Source organism: Mustelus asterias, chromosome 18 (assembly GCF_964213995.1).
Source record: "Mustelus asterias chromosome 18, sMusAst1.hap1.1, whole genome shotgun sequence".
Lineage (NCBI taxonomy): Eukaryota > Metazoa > Chordata > Chondrichthyes > Carcharhiniformes > Triakidae > Mustelus > Mustelus asterias.
The window spans coordinates 11,118,225-11,140,978 of record NC_135818.1 but is presented as its reverse complement, the minus strand read 5'-3'; the positions used below and the strand labels follow the sequence as shown (position 1 = coordinate 11,140,978).

Sequence of the window (22,754 nt, the reverse complement as noted above, 5' to 3'; positions counted from 1 at the left end):
TTTGAACTGTTACCATCCTGGCACTCCTTCCCGCTGCTTTGGAAATTAATCAGGAGCTAGCACTTCTTTTCAGTCAGTCTCTCGGAATCGGGGATGAGGTGGTCTCACTCGGGTTTGATGGGTTATGAGAGGACTGATACGTCGACTGCTGCGGTCCGCAGACTACCACTTGGGGGCTGCACGGTGCTCAGATAGTTGGATAGATGAGGGCAGCACAGTGACACCGTGGTTAGCACTGCTGCCTCACAGCGCCAGGGACGAGGGTTCAATTATGGCTCGGGTCACTGACTGTGTGGAGTTTGCACGTTCTCCCCGTGTCTGCGTGGATTTCCTCCAGGTGCTCCAGTTTCCTCCCACTCTCCAAAAATGTGCGGGTTAGGTTGATGCTAAATTACCCCTTAGTGTCAAGGGTAAATATGTGGGGTTAGAGGGATAGGGCCTGGGTAGGATGTTGTCAGTGCAGGCTCGATGGGCCAAATGGCCTCCTCCTGCACTGTAGGGATTCTATGATTGCATGAGGTGTTTGGAGGTTGGTGCCTTTCTTCTGATAAGCAGGTTTAGTAATGGGGATGAAGTGGAAAGGGTCAAGAGCTTCAGGTTTCTAGGTGTCCAGATCACCAACAACCTGTCCTGGTCCCCCCATGCCGACACTATAGTTAAGAAAGCCCACCAACGCCTCTACTTTCTCAGAAGACTAAGGAAATTTGGCATGTCCACTACGACTCTCACCAACCTTTACAGATGCACCATAGAAAGCATTCTTTGTGGTTGTATCACAGCTTGGTATGGGGCTCCTGCTCTGCCCAAGACCGCAAGAAACTACAAAAGGTTGTGAATGTAGCCCAATCCATCACGCAAACCAGCCTCCCATCCATTGACTCCGTCTACACTTCCTGCTGCCTCGGAAAAGCACCCCAGACATTCTCTCTTCCACCTTCTTCCATCAGGAAAAAGGTACAAAAGTCTGAGGTCACGTACCAACCGACTCAAGAACAGCTTCTTCCCTGCTGCCATCAGACTTTTGAATGGACCTACCTTATATTAAGTTTCTCTACACCCTAGCTATGGCTGTAACACTACATTCTGCATCCTCTCCTTTGCTTCTCCCGTATGTACTTTATGTTTTGTCTGTATGGCACTCAAGAAACAATACTTTTCACTGTATACCGATACATGTGACAATGATAAATCAAATCAAATCAAAGTTTGCGGATGACACCAAGATTGGTAGGGTGGTTAATAGTGAAGAAGAAGTTTGTAGGTTACAGGGAGATATAGATGAGCTGGTCGGATGGGCAGAGCAGTGGCAGATGGTATTTAACCCTGAATAGTGCGAGCTGATGCACTTTGGAAGAAGTAACAAGACAAGGGGGTATTTAATGAGTAGCAGCGCATCAGGAAGTTCAGTGGAACAGATGGATCTTGGGGTACTTATTCACAGATCCCTGAAGGTGGGACAGCAAGTGGATGGGGTAGTTAAGGAGGCATATGGGGCACTTGCTTTTACCAGTTGTGGCATAGAGTATAAGACAATGGAGGTAATGTTGGAGCTGTACAGAACATTGGTTAGGCCACAGCTGGAGTACTGTGCAGTTCTGGTCGTCACGTTATAGGAAGTATGTGATTGCACTGGAGAGGGTGCGGAGGAGATTCACCAGGACGCAGTATGGGATGGAGCATTTGAGCTATAAGGAGAGACTGATAGGTTGGGGTTGGCTTAGAGCAGAGAAGGCTGAGGAAGGGCATCATTGAGGTGTATAAGATTATGAGGGGTATGGACAGGGTGAATAGGGGGCAGCTGTTCCCCTTGGTTGAAGGGTCAATCGCGAGGGGCATAGATTTAGGGTGAGAGGCAGGAGAGTCCGAGGGAACTTGAGAAAAAATCTGGGATGCGCTGCCAGGGAAGGTAGTGGAGGCTGGAAACCTTACAACCTCTAACAAGTATTTGGATGAGCACCTGAAATATCATCGCATTCAATGGTATGGGACTTCGATTCCCGGCTTGGGTCACTGTCTGTGCGGAGTCTGCACGTTCTCCCCGTGTCTGCGTGGGTTTCCTCCGGGTGCTCCGGTTTCCTCCCACAGTCCGAAAGACGTGCTGGTTAGGTGCATTGCCCATGCTAAATTCTCCCTCAGTGTACCCGAACAGGCGCCGGAGTGTGGCGACTAGGGGATCCTCACAGTAACTTCATTGCAGTGTTAATGTAAGCCTACCTGTGACACTAATAAATAAACTTAAACTCGAATACGGAGCCACCTTTCAATAAAGTCCGGCAACTTTGCTTGCTGGTGCTGCAATAGATTTGCCAGAGTGATGATGGCAGGAGCAGTACAGTTAAGACTCAGAACATCAAGAGAAGGACATTAGCCATTCTTCTTGTTCCTCCTCGTGTCCTCCCTGCTGGAGAATTCACATCAAGTGAGGGCGGAATTGGATTCATTTCTCATAGATAGAGTGGAATTTTCCTGTGCCGCCTGCCACAGGAATCGTAGTGGGCGGGACACGGACCACGCAAAGGTCCATTGACTTTGGGTGGGATTTTCCAGTCTTGGGGCGAGCGCGATTGGAAAATCCTACAGATAGAGTCATATAACACAAAAAGAGGCCCTTCGGCCCATTATGCCTGCGGCGTCCCTCAAGCATTTATCCATTCTAATCCCATTTTCCAGCACTTGGTGCTATAGCATTTCAAGCACTCATCCAAATGCTTCTTAAATGCTGTGAGGGTTCCCAACTCTACCACCCTTTCAGGCAGCAAGTTCCAGATTCCCACCACCCTCTGGGTGAAAAAGGTTTTCTCAAATTCCCCCTAAATCTCCTGCTCCTTACCTTAAATCTGTGCCTCCTGGTTATTGACCCGTCCACTAAAGGAAAAGTTTCTTCCTATCCACCCTAACTATGTTCCTCATTGGGGGTGGCACGGTGGCACAGTGGTTAGCACAGCTGCCTCACAGCACCAGGGACCTGGGTTCATCTCCAGCCTTCGGTCACTGTCTGTGTGGAGTTTGCCCATTCTCCCCGTGTTAGCGTGGGTTTCCTCCGGGTGCTCCGGTTTCCTCCCACACTTCAAAGGTGTGCAGGTTAGGTTGATTGGCCATGCTAAATTGACCCTAGTTTTGGGGGGATTAGCAGGGTAAATGCATGGGATTATGTGAATAGGGCCTGGCTGGGATTGTGGTCATTACAGATCTGATGGGCCGAATGGCCTCCTTCTGTACTATAGTGATTCTATGATTCTCATAATTTTATACATCTCAATCAGGTCCCCCCTCTGCCTTCTCTGCTCTAAGGAAAACAACCCCAGTCTAACCAGCCTCTCTTCATAGCTGAAACTCTCCAGCCCAGGCAACATCCTGGTGAATCTCCCCTGCACCCTCTCCAGTGTAATCACATCCTTCCGATAGTGTGACGACCAGGACTGCACATGAGGGGGGGGCGATGGCCTAGTGGTATTATCGCTAGATTATGAATCCAGAAACTCAGCTAATGTTCTGGGGACCCGCGTTCGAATCCCGCCACGGCAGGTGGTGGAATTTGAATTCAATTTTAAAAAATTACAGGAATTAAGAATTTACTGATGACCATGAAACCATTGTCGATTGTCGGAAAAACCCATCTGGTTCACTGATGTCCTTTAGGGAAGGAAATCTGCCGTCCTTACCCGGTCTGGCCTACATGTGACTCCAGAGCCACAGCAATGTGGTTGACTCTCAACTGCCCTCGGGCAACTAGGGATGGGCAATAAATGCTGATGTGGAGATGCCAGCACTGGACTGGGGTGGGCACAGTAAGAAGTCTCACAACACCAGGTTAAAGTCCAACAGGTTTATTTGGTAGCAAAAGCCACTAGCTTTCGGAGCACTGCCCCTTTGTCAGCTGAGTGGGAGTTCTGTTCACAAACAGGGCATATAAAGACACAAACTCGATTTACAAAATAATGGTTGGAATGCGAGTCTTTACAGGTAATCAAGTCTTAAAGATACAGACAATGTGATGCAATGTGATCCACATTGTGCCCTGTTGTGAGACTTCTTACAATAAATGCTGGCCAGCCAGCGACACCCATGTCCCACGTATGAATTTAAAAAAATACAGCTATGGCCAAATAAGCATTTTATAAAGTTCCATCATAACCTCTCTGCTCCTATATTCCATATTTGGCTAATAAAGGCAAGTATCCCTGGAATGCGCTGCCAAGTGAGGTGGTTGAGACAGATACGTTAGTGACATTTAAGACTTATCTGGATAAACATATGAACAAAGGGATCGAGGGATACAGGGGGTTGATCTAGATAGGACAACGTGATCGGTGTAGGCTTGGAGAGCCGAAGGGCCTGTTCCTGTGCTGTACTGTTCTTTGTTCTATATGCCTTCTTAGTCACGTTATCTACCTGTCCTGCTGCCTTCAAAGTCGCTCTGATCCTCTGTACTTCCACCTTTCATTGTGTATCCCATTGCCTGGCTAGTCCTCCCAAAATGCGTCACCTTGTGATGCCCTTCATAGTCAAACAAGCCCACCATCATTCAGCTTGAGCAGAAGACTGAGGGGAAAAAAAGCTTTTCGCTCTTTTACCCGCTCACTACCAGATACAGCTAACTGACCAGAACTGTCCGTGCTGAATGAACAAGCCCCTCACCTTGTTCCAAAACTCCAGTCCTTCTCCAGCAACATGCTCAATCCCCCATCTACCGTCGCATTTCAATGGTGTCCATGGAATTCTGCCGGGTCACTGCAACATGTGAATGGACCACGACACCATTTGTTGCCTTGGTGTTCATAGTATCCATAGAATCCCTACAGTGCAGATGGAGGCCATTCAGCCCATTGAGTCTGCACCGACTACAATCCCACCTAAGCCCTATCCCCATAACCCCATGCATTTACCCTGCTAGTCCCCCTGACATTAAGGGGTAATTTAGCATGGCCAATCCACCTAACCCGCACATCTTTGGACTGTGGGAGAAAACCGGAGCACCTGAAGGAAACCCACGCAGGCACGGGGAGAATGTGCAAACTCCACACCGACAGTGACCCAAGCCGGGAATCGAACCCGGGTCCCTGGTGCTGTGAGGCAGCAATGCTAACCACTGTGCCACCATGCCGCCCGTGTTAGTCATTCCACACAGAGAAAATAAATCTTTCAGCACTTATCATTTTGCTCCATTTTATTTTCTGTTTTTATCCTAAGAAGCTTTGGTTTCTTAAGTGATCTGTACGAGTTCTGTTTTAAAGGGACAGATACTGGCCGGAACTCTACCACCCCGCCCCCCACGGAATCGGAGCGAGCGAGGGTCCGACTATGGAAATCTCCGGTGACCTCGGGCGGGAATTTCTGGTCTCGCCCGAGCGGGGCTGTAAAATCCCGTCCACTGAATTTCTGGAAGGATAGTTGGCAAAACGTTTTCCATTTGTTTACAAACACATAACATGTTGACATAAATCAGTGAGAGGCTAATCTCTTGTGCGTTCTGTCACTCCAGTAAAAATGATGCACAGGAAGTCACAAAGGCCACATAATCTACACAAAGCATTTAAATGGCCCGGCCAATATTTATCCCTGAATCAACATCAGATTAACAGGCTCACTCTCACATGTCTGTTTGTGGGAGTTTGCTGTGCACATATTTAGGGAAGGCGATGGCCTAGTGTTTTAAGTTTAAAGTTTATTTATTCGTGTCACAAGTAGGCTTACATTAACACTGCAATGAAGTTACTGTGGAAACCCCCTAGTGGCCACACTCCGGCACCTGTTCGGTTACACTGAGGGAGAATTTAGCACAGCCAATGCACCTAACCAGCACGTCTTTCGGACTGTGGGAGGAAACCGGAGCACCCAGAGGAAACCAACGCAGATATGACGAGAATGTGCAGACTCCACACGGTCACCCAAGCCGGGAATCGAAACCCGGGTCCCTGGCGCTGTGAGGCAGCAGTGTTAACCACTGTGCCACCATGCCGCCCCCATGGTGTTATCACTGGACTATTAATCCCCAGGAACCCAGCTAATGTTTCGGGGACCCGGGTTCGAATCCCACCACGGCAGGTGGTGGAATTTGAATTGAGTAAAAAAAAATGTGAGGCAGCAGTGCTAACCAGTGTGCCACCGTGCCACCCCCATATCTGGAATTAAGAATCTACTGATGACCATTAAACCATTCTCGATTGTCTGAAAAATCCATCTGGTTCACTAATGTCCTTTGGGGAAGGAAATCTGCCACCCTTACCCAATCGAGCCTCCAGAGCCACAGAAATACGGTTGACTCTCCACTCAGTTCAAGGGCAACTAGGGATGGGCAATAAATGCTGGGCAACCAGCGATGCCCATGTTCCATGAATGAGTATTGGCAGCCATGTTTCCTATGGCGATTACACTTCTTTGTTGCTTTGGAAGGTTGGATGGTCATGAAGGGCACTATATAAATGCAGGCCTTTTAAAAAATAGAATCTACTGCCATGCAGCAGAATATTTGGTCAAAACAGATATGTCAGATTATAAATCAGTCTTGGCTTTCCTCCTGTCCAAAAGAAATGGCAAATTTTTATAAATAAGCGCAAGTAATTTTGGATGTGGACATTGTCTATTGCACTTTTACATGCCACTGTAATTTAAATCACATGCTGATTCAGTACTGTAGGGTTAGGTGCTGTATTTTGGAATACCTGATGTTACCCTATATACCAGTGGTTTCCAACAGATGTGCCAAGGCACACTGGTGTGCCGTGAAGACCCCCAATGGCACAGTGGTTAGCACTGCTACCTCACAGCTCTAGGGACCTGGGTTCGATTCCCGGCTCGGGTCACTGTCTGTGTGGAGTTTGCACATTCTCCCCATCTCTGCGTGGGTTTCCTCCGGGTGCTCCGTTTCCCTCCCACACTCCAAAGATGTGCAGGGTTAGGTGCATTGGCCATGATAAATTGCCCCTTAGTATCCCGGGATGTGTAGGTTAGAGGGATTAGCGGGGTAAATGTGTGGGGTTGTGGGAATAGGGCCTAGGTGGGATTATCGGTGCAGACTCGATGGGCCGAATGGCCTCCTTCTGCACTATTGGGATTCTATGAACTCCAAGGCAACTAGTGGTGTCATGGTCCATTGGTCTCCTTCTGTATTGTAGGGTTTCTCTGATTCTATGAAATGCGCCACGATAAAAGACTCAAAATGATTCAAAATTCATATAATTAAACTAAAACTGACCTTTGTCCTCAGCTCTGTGGTCGGTATCTCTAAGACCCGACGAATCACGGGCCTCCCATGCATGTGCCGGCTGGGAAAGAACCGCACACGCGTGGTTTAGATCTTTTACATTGGTTAGATCCATGTACACGACCAAAGGGACTCGGAGCTGAAGACAAAGGTCCCACTCACGCCCGGACAGAAAGCGAAAACTCAAAAAGGGCGCAGAAGAAGCGAGAGAGACAGGGAGAGGTTAAAAATGAAGTTCCCAGTAAGGGATGGAGGCAGAGAAAATATGAGGTGTACCTCAGTTTGTTTATAGTATAAAGGTGTGCCGTGACATCTAAAAGGTTGGGAAACTCTGGTCTACTGAACATGATGTGGAGATGCCGGCGTTGGACTGGGGTAAACATAGCAAGAAGTCTCACAACACCAGGTTGAACATAAAGTGTTCAACTGAAACATAAAGTGAACATAAAGCGTTCAACATAAAGTGAGCATTGTAGCATTTTATGTTCTCAGATACAATAATGCCACACACTGGGGGGGATTTTACGCCTTCGCTCGACCCGAGACCGGAAAATCCCACCCGAGGTCAATGGACATTCCCATTGTCCGCCCTCGCCTGCTCCGATTCCGTGGCGGGTGGGGCGGTAGAATTCCGGTGACTAGCTCATACTTCAAAGGTTCAAGTTACACACAGGACATTATCACCCACTATGGCATCCTTGCATAGAAACTAGAAGCAGGAGTAGGCCATTCGGCCCTTCGAGCCTGCTCCACCATTGATTTTGATCATGGCTGATCATCGAATTCGATATCCTGATCTCCCCCTTCCCCTGACATTCCTTGACCCTTTTAGCCCCAAGAGCTACATTTACTTTCTTTTTGAAATCAGACAACATTTTGGCCTCAGCTACTTTCTGTGGTAGTGAATTCCACACATTCACCACCCTCTGGGTGAAGAAATTTCTTCTCACCTCAGTTCTAAAAGGTTTACCCCTTCTCCTCAAACTATGATCCCCTAGTTCTGGACTCCCCCACCATCGGGAACATTCTGAATCCACCCTGTCTAACCCTGTTAGAATTTTATAAGTTTCTATGAGATCCCCTCTCACTCTTCTAAACTCCAGTGAGTATAATCCTAACCGACTTAGTCTCTCCTCACATGACAGACCGGCCATCCCAGGAATCAGCCTGGTAAACCTTTGCTGCACTTCCTCTATAGCAAGGACATCCTTCCAAGGATAAGGGACGGGATTTTCCGGCTGCATTCGCCCCCAAGGTCGGAAAATCCTGCCCAAGGCCAATGGACCTTTGCATGATTGCCCCCCAAACCCCCCACTCCCGCTACGATTCCCGTGGTGGGTGAGACAGGAAAATTCAGCCCAAGGACACCAAAGCTGCACACAATACTCCAGGTGTGGTCTGGGAACAGGTGCAATGTGTGGATCTGCCCCATCTGTCTGCTAAGGACAGGGCCCTGTGTGTGAATATATGTGGTGAAATAAGTCTTCAGAGGCAGAAGTCGCTTCACCAGAATCCTTTTATTTACAATTCCAACAGCAGCACACAGAGTGCTCGCAGTCAGCAGTCTACCTCATGGAGTGCCAGAGGAACTGACACTCCCGGTTAAATACAAGGAAAAGACTCCCTGATTGGCCAATCAATTGGATCCTTAATCAAGGCCATCTTTTTGCGATCCTTAATTAGGGAGTTCATACTCCAATAGGCCAACCTCAATGGCCTGATTGAAGTCACTACATGTGGCTTCTTTCTTAAAAGAGGAAGCAAAATTGCATGGTGTGTTTATATGACCCAGCACCAACAGCTTTTGGGAGGAATAAGTTCCAGGGCAGCACAGTGGCACAGTGGTTAGCACTGCTGCTGCACAATGCCAGGATCCGGGTTCGATTCTGACCTCGGGTGACTGCGTGGAGTTTGTGCATTCCCCCCATGTCTGTGTGGGTTTCCTCCCACAGTCCAAAGATCTGCAGATTGGGTGGATTGGCTGTGCTAAATTACCCCTTCGTGTCATAGAAGCAGGAGCCGGCCCTTCGAGCCCGCTCTGCCATTCATTTTGATCATGGCTGGTTATTGAATTCAATATCCTGATCCCCCCCCTTCCCCTCCTTATCCCTCGATCCCTTTAGCCCCAAGAGCCATATCTAATTCCTTCTTTAAATCAGACAACGTTTTGGCCCCAACTGCTTTCTGTGGGAGTGAATTCCACACATTCACCACCCTCTGGGTGAAGAAATTTCTCCTCACCTCAGTTCTAAAAGGTTTACCCTTATCCTCAAACTATGACCCCTGGTTCTGGACACCCCCACCATTGGAAACATCCTTCTTGCACCTACCCTGTCTAGTCCTTTCAGTAATTTATAGGTTTCCACGAGATCCCCCCTCATTCTTCAGAACTCCAGTGAATACCATCCTAACCGACTCAATCTCTCCTCATATGTCAGTCCTGCCATCCCAGGACATCCTTCTGGAGCAAGGACATCCTTCCTCAGATAAGGAGACCTAAACTGCACACAATATTCCAGGTGTGGCCTTATCAAGGCATCAAGATATCCCTGCCCCTGTACTCGAATCCTCTCGCTATGAAGGCTGGCATACCATTTGCCTTTTTTACTGACTAGGTAGCAAGCAAAGTGCCTGAACGATATGGTGGCACGATGGCACTGTGGTTAGCACTGCAGCCTCACAGCGCCAGGGACCTGGGTTCGATTCCTGGTTTGGGTCACTGTCTGTGTGGAGTTTGCACATTCTCCTCGTGTCTGCATGGGTTTCCTCTGGGTGCTCCGGTTTCCTCTCACAGTCTGAAAGACGTGCTGGCTAGATGCATTGGCCGTGCTAAATTCTCCCTCAGTGTAACCCGAACAGGCGCCGGAGTGTGGCGACAAGGGGATTTTCACAGTAACTTCATTGCAGTGTTAATGTAAGCCTGCTTGTGACACTAATAAATAAACTTAAACTTAACTTAGCACAAGAAGAATAGTAACTTGTGGTAAGTTTATTTATTAAGAAGAATCGTTACTTCAGCAAGATACCAGCTGACTTCCCACACCCAGCGAGAGCCTTGAGGAGTGAAATGAGAAAGTGTCTTGTTTTTAATTAATTTGAAGGGTGTAAACTGATAGCGATTTAGGGATTTAATCTCACTCCGTCCCTGTTTCTCTTATGCCTGGTATGACATGCTATCATTGAAGGTGTGGCCTTGCTGACACTTCCTGCTCATGTTTGCAAACCTTGTTTTCTTTCTTCCAGTTTAATGAACTATAACGGCCAAAGGCTTTGGGGCGGGGGGTGCGGGGGGCTGTCCCATTAACATGGAGGAGCCGAAACCAGTGCTTTTGACGTTTGCTCAGAAATACGCAGAAAAGACTTTGTAACCATTCATTAATGTTATATTAGAAGGGGTTTGGCCATCAGGGTCTCTCGGGGCAATATAGCAACAATAAAAATGTTTTCTAAGAGTCACTTATTTTCTCAGCCTTTCATTTGTTTTTTCCCTTCAGAGGGATAGAAGCCGTGTATCGGCGCAGGCTTTGGTGGGCCGAAGAGCCTGTGTATAGTTCTTTGTAAGAAGTCACACAACATCAGGTTAAAGTCCAACTGGTTTATTTGCAATCATGAGCTTTCGGCGCGCTGACCCTTCGGGCAACACGGTGGCACAGTGGTTAGAACTGCTGCCTCACAGCGCCAGGAACCCGGGTTCGATTCCCGGCTCGGGTCACTGTCTGTGCGGAGTCTCACATTCCCCCCGCGTCTGCGTGGGTTTCCTTCGGGTGCTCCGGTTTCCTCCCACACTCCAAAAGACATGCAGGTTAGGTGCATTAGCCGTGCTAAATTCTCCCTCAGTGTACCCGAACAGGTGCTAGAGTGCGGCGACTAGGGGATTTTCACAGTAACTTCATTGCAGTGTTAATGTAAGCCTTACTTGTGACAAATAAATAAATAAAAGGTGACTCTCCCTGGCCTCCGAAAGCTCGTGATTCCAAATAAATCTGTTGGACTTTAACCTGGTGTTGTGAGACTTCTTACTGTGCCCACCCCAGTCTAACGCCGGCATCTCCACATCATGTATCGTTCTTTGTTCATTCTTTCATGGGATGTGGGCGTCACTGACAAGACCAGAATTTGTTGCCCATCCCTAATTGCCCTAAGTGGCTTGCTCGGCCATTGCAGAGGGCAACAATTATTGTCAACTTGATTCAAAAGTAGGCCAGACCGGGTAAGGACGGCAGATTCACTTCCCTAAAGGACATTAATGGACCAGATGGGTCTTTCCAACAATCGACAACGGTTTCATGGTCATCAGTAGGTTCTTAATTCCAGATTGAATTCAAATTCCACCATTTGCAATGGCTGGATTCGGACCCGGGTCCCCAGCACATTAGCTGAGTTTCTGGGTTAATAGTCTAGCGATTATGTTACTAGGCCATCGCCTCCCCCTGTCTATGGGCTCACCATCAGCTTAATAAAGATCAGTGAGCCAGTTACAACAATCGGAGATAGCTGGCATGTCATCATTACTGAGGCATGGGGCCTAAATTTTCCAGATGATGGGATTTCCCATCCCACCATCTGAAGAGTCAGAGGGGCACACAACCCCACCAACTCTGACTGCCCCGCCGCCATTTCACACACTGATGAGCATTGATTAGCTGCAGGGCAGGACATCCGCCCCCTGCCTCGGGAGGAAGCCCCGCCTTAGAGAGCTGCCAGCCACTCTGATTGGCCAGTAGCTCTCCAACCCCTGCAGCAACAAGAGCTGCAGTCCACACAAGAGGAAGCTCAGGAAGATGTCCAAGTCCTGGGTCTGGACGGGAACGTAGGTTTTTGGGGTTTTCGGATGGAGAATATAGGGAAGGCCTGGAGGAGTGAAGTGTAGACAATGGGGGTGTTTGGGAAGAGATCGGGGGGTGCGTAATAGCGGGGGGCGGGGGGGTACAGCAGCCATTGAACTTTTGGCGGGTTCCCAAAAGTCAGAAGGGGACTTCTGATTTAATTTGATTTGATTTGATTTGATTATTGTCACATGTATTATGATACAGTGAAAAATATTGTTTCTTGTGCGCTATATAGTCAAAGCATACCGTTCATAGAGTACATAGGGGAGAAGGAAAGGAGAAGGTGCAGAATATAGTGTTACAGTCATAGCTAGGGTGCAGAGAAAGATCAATTTAGTATAAGGTAGGTCCATTCAAAAGTCTGACAGCAGCAGGGAAGAAGCTGTTCTTGAGTTGGTTGATACATGACCTCAGACTTTTGTATCTTTTTCACGATGGAAGAAGGTGGAAAAGAGAATGTCCGGGGTGCGTGGGGTCCTTAAGCTTTCCCGAGGCAGCGGGAAGTGGACACGGAGTCAGTGGTTGGGAGGCTGGTTTGCGTGATGGGACTGGGCTACATTCATAACCCTTTGTAGTTTCTTGCAGTCTTGGTCAGAGCAGGAGCCATGCCAAGCTGTGACAATCTGGAAAGGATGTTTTCTATGGTGCATCTGTAAAAGTTGGCGAGAGTTGTAGCGGACATGCCAAATTTCCTTAGCCTTCTGAGAAAGTAGAGGCGTTGGTGGGCTTTCTTAACTATAGCGTCGGCTTGGGGGGACCAGGACAGCGGTCAGGTGGCCCACCCAAGGCCGAAGCGCGTTCATTTTTAGACTCTCCCCCGCACCAGGTAAATCATCCCACCAGCCTAAAGATGAGGCTGGGTGAGAAACAGCCCGTAAGTGGCCAATAATAAAGGGCTGTCCAAGGACGCTACGGCCTTGCTTTCCCCAGTATAAAATTGCTGCAAAGTCAGGAACTCCATTCGTTCAATTTCACGCATCACATCCCCGAAACCCACCAGCGGGGAGGTGTAAATATCAGGCCGAGCCATTTCACAGTCAAGGGCTGGATTTCTCCAGCCGTTCACACCCTGCTGCCTCTGCGAATGGGGATGGAGCGTCTGGCGCCCAGCCAAATCTCCGTTCACTGCAGCAGGACAGGAAAATCCCGCTGGCGTGAATGGCCGGAGAATTCCAACCTAGATCCATTCACTGAATTTAGCTGCCATAGTGGGATTTGAACTCCCCCCCCCCCCTCTCCCCCCCCTCTCCCCCAACCAAGCATTAGCCTGGGCTGCTGCATCTACTGCTACATCACCAACTCCTTTTGGGATCGATGGTATAGATTGGAGGTGGGGCAGTATTGAAGATGCTTGGGGTAATTTGAATCAAATGGAAAGCAGTTTTATTATGGAATCCTATAGCGCAGAAGGAGGCCATTCGGCCCATCAAGTCTGCACTGCCCACAATCCCCCCCCCAGACCCTATCCCCATAACACCATGCATTCACCCTAACTAGTCCCCCTGACACTAAAGGGCAATTTAGCACGGCCAATCCACCTAACCTGCACATCTTTGGACTGTGGGAGGAAACCGGAGCACCCAGAGAAAACCCATGCAGACACGGGGAGGATGTGCAAACTCCACACACAGACAGTGACTGGAGCTGGGAATTGAACCCGGGACCCTGGCGCTGTGAGACAGCAGTGCTAACCACTGTGCCACCGTGCTGCCCGGTATTATTCTCCACTGCTGGCAGTCAGTAAGTGTGTAAAATTAGTGTGGTGCCCGACACCATCATCTTGCCAATAGGCAAGTGAGATTACAATGATCCCCACAGAGTCTGACTGTGTTAAACAGCCTCAGGTTCAGTCACCAGATAACAACGTCTGAGCCGTGATTCTTTCACTGTCTCCTCAATTGATAGCGCGGATATTCATTCAGCCACTGCACCGTGGGTGGTTCCTGTGACTTATAACATCAATATGTGGGCAGCACGGTGGCACAGTGATTAGCACTGCTGCCTCACAGCGCCAGGGACCCGGGTTCGATTCCCGGCTCGGCTCACTGTCTGTGTGGAGTCTGCACATTCTCCCCGTGTCTGCGTGGGTTTCCTCCGGGTGCTCCGGTTTCCTCCCAAATTCCGAAGATGTGCGGGTTCGGCGGATTGGCCATGCTAAATTGATCCTTAGTGTCAGGGGGATTAGCTCGGGTAAATGCATGGGGATAGGGCCTGGGTGGTCAGTGCAGACCCGATGGGCCGAATGGCCTCCTTCTGCACTGTAGGAATTCTATGATATTGGCTTTCAAGTCAAATAAAAGCCTTTCAGAAAGCGGAAACATTAAAGATCAGCCTTGCTCTCGGTTCTTTAATAAAATAATTCTTAGTTCTAATAAAACGGGGAGAATCCCACCTCAAGCCTGATGTACAATCAGTGGCCATTTCAATCATTTTGACTAACTCCCTCTGATCTGTGCTTAAACTCTAGTGACCCTACCCCCTCCCCCATCCCTTACCCAACGCCCCCCCCCCCCCCTCCCACCCCACCCCCTCCCCCCCCCCCCCCCCGCCCCCTGCTCTCATTCTTGGTGCCAAACAGCAACAGCCTGAGCTCGGTGGGAAAGTTTTCCTTCCACAGTGTCGTCCTAGGGTTACGGCGTCGAAGGTCGACAGCGGTGGCGTGCGGGTTCTGTGTGTGTGTGTCCTGCCCTGGCTCACTGCCCCTACGCAGGGCCGGACCAGAGTTCGTCACCAGAACCCCACCCCCATCCCCCTGCGTCCCGAGACTGAACCTGAAACTTCCCATTGCATGGCGCCGGGAACGGAATGTCTCAGCCGGGGATGGGTTACTTCGTGCCGAGGCGGGACAAGCCGGGACAATCCAACGGGATGAGGCGGAGACGAGTCAGCACAGTGCATCAACAGTTCACGGAAGAATTTCATAGAGGCAACAACAGTGGTGCGGAACCTGTTTCACAAACGGTCCGAGTACTTTAACCAACCAGAGATTTTGCCCTGTTATGTTGCACTACTATTCGCTCAAGAAACACAGCGAGCAACTTGGGTCATTTTCCCAGTATATTATATATCCACTAATCCCTGCAAACAAACAAAGAGGCCTGAGCTGAATATACAGTCTTTCAGAAGTAAATAGGCTTGACGCGAAGTAATATTAAGTGCGCAAGCCCAACAGAAGCACTCGCTGTCAAGCACCGCCTCCACAGAAACCCTTTGCCTGCTGTATACAACAGCACGGTGCCTCTCAGGCAACATAGGATTCCTATTCCATGTGGGGCTGGTAAGAATCCTCACAACACCAGGTTAAAGGCACGCGCTTTCGGAGCGCTGCTCCTTCTTCACTCACCTGATGAAGGAGCAGCACTCCGAAAGCTCGTGATTCCAAATAAACCTGTTGGACTTTAACCTGGTGTTGTGAGACTTCTTACTGTGCCCACCCCAGTCCAACGCCGGCATCTCCACCTCATGTCGAGTTGCACTGTGTACAGTTCCAATCGCACAGGTTAGACTATGGGGAGAGAGCCTGGGTGGGATTGTGGTCAGTGCAGGCTCGATAGGCTGAATGGCCTCCTTCTGCACTGTAGCGATTCTAAGATTCTATAAAGGGCGCTATACAAATGCAAGTTCTTTATTTCTTTCAATCTACTGAATCTCCTGTACGAATGACAAAAGAACAAGGGCAGCACGGTAGCAGAGTGGTTTCCTCCCACAGTCCAAAGATTGCTCTCAAAATGCTGACCTGTGACTATATAAGCTACAGGATGGGAGATAATGGAAGAGTGAGAGCCTTGACTCACCCCCAATTCTTATACATGTTGACTTTAGTGGATTGCCAACTCACTATTGTCTGCCTCAAACTCTTACAGTCAGAATTACCCACACAGCATTAGCAGTGATTCTATTCTCCAACAATTCCAGGTATAATTCCAGACTGCGGCAAATTCATAGGGCAAGGATTTTCCAGGCCCTATCCCCCATAGCCCTAAGTATTTTCCCCCTAACCAACACATTATGGGGCACTAACAGACAATTTAGCATGGTCAATCCACCTAACCTGCACTGTACGGATTCTATGATTTAATGATCAGAGAATTAGAGCAAGCTTCAGACTGGGGGAGGAAATCAGAGCACTCGGAGGAAACTCACGCAGACACCGGGAGAACGTGCAAACTCCACACAGACAGTCACCCGAGGCCAGAATCGAACCCGGGTCCCTGGCACTGTGAGGCAGCAGTGCCAACTACTGTGCCACTGTGCAGCCCTTGTTCTTCTGTCATTCTTAAGGCTTAAGGCTCCGAAAGCTTGTGGCTTTTGCTACCAAATAAACCTGTTGGACTTTAATCTGGTGTTGTTAAACTTCTTACTACTTTTGTCATTCATACAGGAGATTCAGTAGATTAAAAGAAATAAAGAAATTGTATTTGTATAGCATCTTTTATAGAATCCCTACAGTGCATTCAGCCCATCGAGTCCACACCAACAACAATCTCACCCAGGCCCTATCCCCATAACCTCACATATTTACCCTGCTAATTCTCCTGACACTCGGGTCAATTCAGCAAGAGCCGATGTACGCACGGAAAGATCCGAGAAACGGTACTGTCTCATCCAAAAGGCACGGTGACACAGTGGTTAGCACTGCTGACTCACAGCGTCAGGGCCCCAAGTTCGATTCCCGGCTTGGGTCACTGTCTGTGTGGAGTTTGCACATTCTCCCCCGTGTCTGCGTGGGTTTCCTCCCACACTCCGGAGATGTGCGGGTTAGGTGGATTGGCCATGCTAAATTGACCCGAGTGTCAAGGGATTAGCAGGGTAAATATATGGAGTTACGGGAATAGGGCCCGGGTGGGATTGCGGTCGGTGCAGACTCGATGGGCCGAATGGCCTCCTTCTGCACTGTAGGGATTCTATGGTGACATATCTGATAGGGCTGACTCCCTCAGTGCTGCACTGAAGTGTCAGCTTAGATTATGTGCTCAAGTCTCTGAAGTACGGCTTGGACCCACGATCCAGAGGTTAGCATGCGACCACTGATCATTATTCCCCAACAGCACGTAATGTCATTCAACCTCATCTTGTTGCAACTGCTCACATCGTATTAATCCAGTCTCACTTCAGGTTGCATCATGCAACCATCCCATTTACCCTTAAACCACCAACACAAATCCAGTTTAACCGAGGCAGAATAATCCCACTCACGTAGCCCCCAAACACATGAATTAAAAGAGCAATGTGAGATGGGTTGTACTACCAGCTTAACGTCACCTAAACCACATCACGAGTCACGAACTTGTCGCAAAGTTTAAAGTTTATTTATTAGTGTCACAGGGTAGGCTTACATTAACACTGCAATCATAGAAACCCTACAGTGCAGAAGGAGGCCATTCGAGTCCGCAACAACCACAATCCCACCCAGGCCCTATTCCTGTAACCCCACATATTTACCCTGCTAATCCCCATGACACTAGGGCCAATTTAGCATGGCCAATCAACCTAACCTAAGTTACTGTGAAAATCCCCGAGTCGCCACACTCCAACGCCTGTTCGCGTACACTGAGGGGAATTTCACAGTAATTTCATTGCAGTGTTAATGTAAGCCTTACTTGTGACTAATAAATAAAAAACTTAAACTGAAGGAGGATTTAGCATGGCCAATGCATCCTAACCAGCACGTTTTTCGGACTGTGGGAGGAAACCAGAGCACCCGGAGGAAACCCACGCAGACATGGTGAGGACATGCAAACTCCACACAGACAGTGACCCAAGCTGAGAATTGAACCCTGGCTCTGTGAGGCAGCAGTGCTAACCACTGTGTCACCGTGCCACTCTGTGTTAACATCCTGGCACTTATAGCGGTGGCCTCAGAGTCCATAAACTCCAACTTAATCGGAGCCTCACTCCCCATACCCTGCACAAAGACTCACTCATCCATTATTCTTGGCTTCCAATCTTCCACTGCATTCATTTCAGAATCTTAGTCCCTCCGTGGGCCTTGTCCCCATCGCTGCAAATGTCCCCCAGCCTGACTTCCTCTCCCAAATAGACTCCCTCTGCATCCACTTCCATCAACTCACTGATAGTAACAGGGTCTTTCACCACCGTCCCTAATACTTACAATTTCTTCCTTAAACCTCTTCACCTCGGCTCCTCTCGCCTTTCCAATCCCGTCTCCTAGACTGAGTTTAGCTGAATCCTTCGAATCACTTTTCCCGGCAGAACATTTCTCCTGATTTCAGCTCTGAAATGGCCCAGCGAGCCACTCAGTTGTATCATCCTTTCAAGAAGACAGCTCACCACCACCTTCTCAAGGGGAAATAGGGATGGGCAATAAATGCTGGCCCAGCCAGCGATGCCCATATGTCACAGAATCATGGAATCCCTACAGTGCAGAAGGAGGCCATGCAGCCCATCGCATCTGCACCGACAACAATCCCACCCTATCCCAGTAACCCCACATATTGACCCTGCTCATCCCCCTGACACTAAGCAGCAATTTAGCATGGTGCACATCTTTCAGACTGTGGGAGGAAACTGGAGCACCCGGAAGAAACCCACGCAGACACGGAGAGAATGTGCAAACTCCGCACAGACAGTGACCCAAGCCAGGGATTGAACCCAGGCCCCTGGCGTTGTCAGGCAGCAGTGCCACCATGCCATGGTAAATGCAAGCTGGCCTTATTATTCGTCCTTAAACTGACGTGACCCTTGTATATAGTGGGAGCACTGCAGAAATGATGGCAAAAAGGTCACATGTCCAACACTGACAGAAGAATAATAGAATCACTGAATCCCGACAGTGCAGAAGGAGGCCATTTGGTCCATTGAATTGGCACTGACTATCCAACAGAGCATCTTACCCTGGCCCACCACCAGCCACCCCCCCCCGCTCCATTCCCTTAATCCCACGCATTTACCCCACTAATCCCCCTAATTTACACATCTTGGGACACGAAGGGGCAATTTAGCATGGCCAATCCACTTAACCGTTATATCTTTGGGCAGCAATATTGCGCAACTGGTGCGCTAAAGCTACCAAGTAATAAGAACATCAAAATATACAAACTAGGAGCTGTAGACCAGTCAATCATGGCTGATATTCGATCTCATCCGTACTTTCCTGCCCATTCTCTGTATCTATTGATTCCCTGACAAGATCGATCCAAGATCCACTCCAAGATCTATTGATCTCAATCTTCAATATGTTCAGCGGTCGGGCATTTTGTGGTTGACAAGTCCAAAGGTCCACAACCCTAAATTTCTCCTCATTCCGGTCCCAAATAGTCAACCCCTTATCCTGAAACCGTGCCCCCCATTGGTGTTGAGAGAGACTTGGAGGGTATGCAGGGAAAGTTAGCGTGCAGGTACAGCAAGCAGTTAGGAAGACAAATGGTACACTGATCTTTATTGCAAGGGATAGCATACACAATGAAGTCTTGCTCTGGTTGTACAGAAATTTAGTGAGGCCACACCTGGAGTACTGTGCACAGTTTTAACCTCCATATTTAAGGTAGGATATACCAGCCTTGGAGGCAATATAGTGAAGGCTCACTAGATTGGTCTCTGGGATGGGAGGGTTGTCCTATGATTTGATTTGATTTGATTTATTATTGTCACGTGTATTGGGATACAGTAAAAAGTATTGTTTTTTGTGTGCTATACAGACAAAGCATACCGTTCACAGAGAAGGAAAGGAGAGAGTGCAGAATGTAGTGTTACAGTCATAGCTAGGGTGTAGAGAAAGATCAACTTAATGCAAAGTAAGTCCATTCAAATGTTGACGGCAGCAGGGAAGAAGCTGTTCTTGAGTCGGTTGATAACGTTTATGTAGCACGAACATCCTTATTTCATCTCATACTTTCAATATGCCCTCTCTTTCTTTCTTCTTCATCTACTTTTTTTTATTCATTTGTGGGACATGGGCATTGCTGGCTGGGCCAGCATTTATTACCCATCCCTAGTTGTCCAAGGGCAGTTGAAAGTCAACCCTTGCTGTGGCTCTGGAGTCACATATAGGCCAGACCAGGTAAGGACTTCCCTAAAGGACATTAGTGAACCAGATGGGTTTTTCCGACAATCGGCAATGGTTTCATGGCCATCAGTAGATTCTTAATTCCAGATATTTTTTTATTGAATTCAAATTCCACCATCTGCCGTGACGGGATTCAAACCCAGGTCCCCAGAACATGAGCTGAGTTTCTGGATTAATAGTCTAGCGATAATACCACTGGACCATTGCCTCTAGTTTCATAGAATCATAGAAATCATAGAATCATAGAAACCCTGCAGTGCAGAAGGAGGCCATTTGGCCCATCGAGTCTGCACCAACCACAATCTCATCCAGGCCCGATCCCCATTACCCCATGCATTTACCCTAGCTAGTCTCCCTGACACTAAGGAGCAATTTAGCGTGGCCAATCCACCAAATCTGCACATCTTTGGACTGTGGGAGAAAACCGGAGCACCCGGAGGAAACCCACAGACATGGGGAGAACATGCAGACTCCACACAGACAGTGACCCAAGCCAGGAATTGAACCTGGGTCCCTGGCGCTGTGAGGCAGCAGTGCTAACCACTGTGCCACCCTGCCGCCCCAGATTTCCTCCAGATTAGCATCTTAAGCACCCCAGAAGGTAACAGGGTCCACAGTCTCACCACTCGTTCGAACACATAGGCTGAGCTTTTTAATACAAAGTTTTTTGTGGGATCGACCTTTCGCACGATCTCTTCCATTGCGTGTGAGGGGGGGGCATGTTGGGCTGGGAAAAATTTCACACTCGGGCCAGCTGCACTGAGAATTAAGTGCCTACACCCCTGTCCTTCCAGTAAGATACTGAACGAATTTGAGAGGATCCCACCACTTGTGTACTAGCAGAGCTGTGAAGGACGATTTAAAAAGTGGGTGTTCTGTTGTGTCTGCTCCTTCTCTTAGATTCCGGCTTAATTCTCCACAAAATCTTCCGCAACTGAAAAGGAGCTGAGTAAAGAGACTGAACCAGAAACCAAGGGAAACTGACAGGAGCACCACATAATCTTCAAGGTCTCTCTTATAATTACTGGAAGTAACACATTATTCAGGCAAGCAAGTGAAAACTGCAGTTCCCTCTTTTTAACCTGCACGTCATCGATTCCCCTTGGAATTTCTCTTGTTTCCAATTTTAATATGGAAAAAATATTAACTGCCTGGAGGCCTTGTATTTCATGTAAAGGAATACTTTTTTTTTTGCTCTGTTCTTTCTTAACTCCTTCTGCTAAGTGCTAGACTTAATCCTTTCAATGTTATATGCTCCAGTGAGTTTGCAGCCTGTGATAACAATCACTACTATCTCATTGCAGGTTATTTCCTCAACAAATCCCATTACATCTCTTGGCGGCTATAACACGCGAAGGAACTGTTAACATTCAGGCAGACCCAAGCACTCAAAAGTAGAAAGGTTTGTCTCAGCAGATATAAGTTGACAGCAACAATCGATAGGGCAACTGGTTTAGTTTCATCGAATAGAATCAAAGGGCCAAGCATTTATTGCCCATCCCTAACTGCCTTCCATTTAGAATCCCTACGTTCCAGAAGGAGGCCATTTGGCCCATCGAGTCTGCACCGACCACAATCCCACCCAGCCCCTACCCCCATAACCCTACCTATTAACCCCACTAACTTCCTGACACAAAGGGGCAATTTACCATGGCCAATCAACCGAACCAGCGCGTCTTTCGGACTGTGGGAGGAAACCAGAGCACCCTGAGGAAACCCACGCAGACACGGGGAGATGGTGCAGACTCCACACGGACAGTCACCCGAGGCCAGAATTGAACCCGGGCCCCTGGTGCTGTGAGGCAGCAGAGCTAACCTCTGTGCCACCGTGCCGCCCAGGTTTATCCTGAACAAAACAATTTTCATATTACTGTTTAAAAAGGGTAAAGCTGTTGCTGCACTGCAGCTTAGACAGCACGTCTAACTAAAAGGATTCCCACATTCACATCACATGCACACCATTTAACCAATAGCTCCAGTGGGGATGCCAGTGACTACTGTTTTTGTTACAGTCTAGACAAGCCAAACGAAATGTCAAGTTTGAAAAAGTTACTCTAAAAAATCTTTCGCCACAAAGAAAATATGTGAAAGCTACGTAAAGATCCTGAGGGGACTTGACAGGGGGGAGGTGAATTCTCCAGCCATTCACGCCCTGCTGCCGCTGCCAGCGAGGATGGAGAATTTGGCGCTCAGCCGCATTTCCATTCGCTGCAGCGGGACTGGAGAACCCCGGCTGCGAGCGAGGTCAGAGAATCCGACCCGATGTTTCCTCTGTTGGGAGAATCTAGCATGAGGGGTCACAGTTTAAAAATAAGGAGTCGCCCATTTAGGACAGACATGAGGAGGGTTGTGAGTCTTTGGAACTCTCTGGCCGGAATTTTACCAGCACACCCACCCCGATTCCTAGGGTGGGCGAGGCTCGCAGAATGGCATTCTCTGTCGGCCTCGGGCGGGATCCTACGAACCTCGGGCGCACGTGCCGGTAAAATTCCACCCATTGTCTCAAAAGGTAGTGAGAGATGAGCCTTTTGATATTTTTAAGATTGACAAGTGGGTGAAAGGTTGTTGTGGTAGATGGAGTTCAGGTTACAATCAGATCAAGCATGATCTCATTGCATGGCAAAACAGGCTCGAGGGGACGAGTGGCCTACTCCTGCTCCTAATTCATATGTTGTTTGTAAAAATATCAGAGAAA

At 48.5% G+C, this 22,754-nt stretch overlaps 1 protein-coding gene across 4 annotated transcripts in view; it reads right to left on the bottom strand.

The window, feature by feature from the left end:
* Positions 1-22,754, bottom strand: part of smoc1 (SPARC related modular calcium binding 1) — a 248,746-nt gene that overhangs the window by 220,203 nt on the left and 5,789 nt on the right. The window lies entirely within an intron of this gene.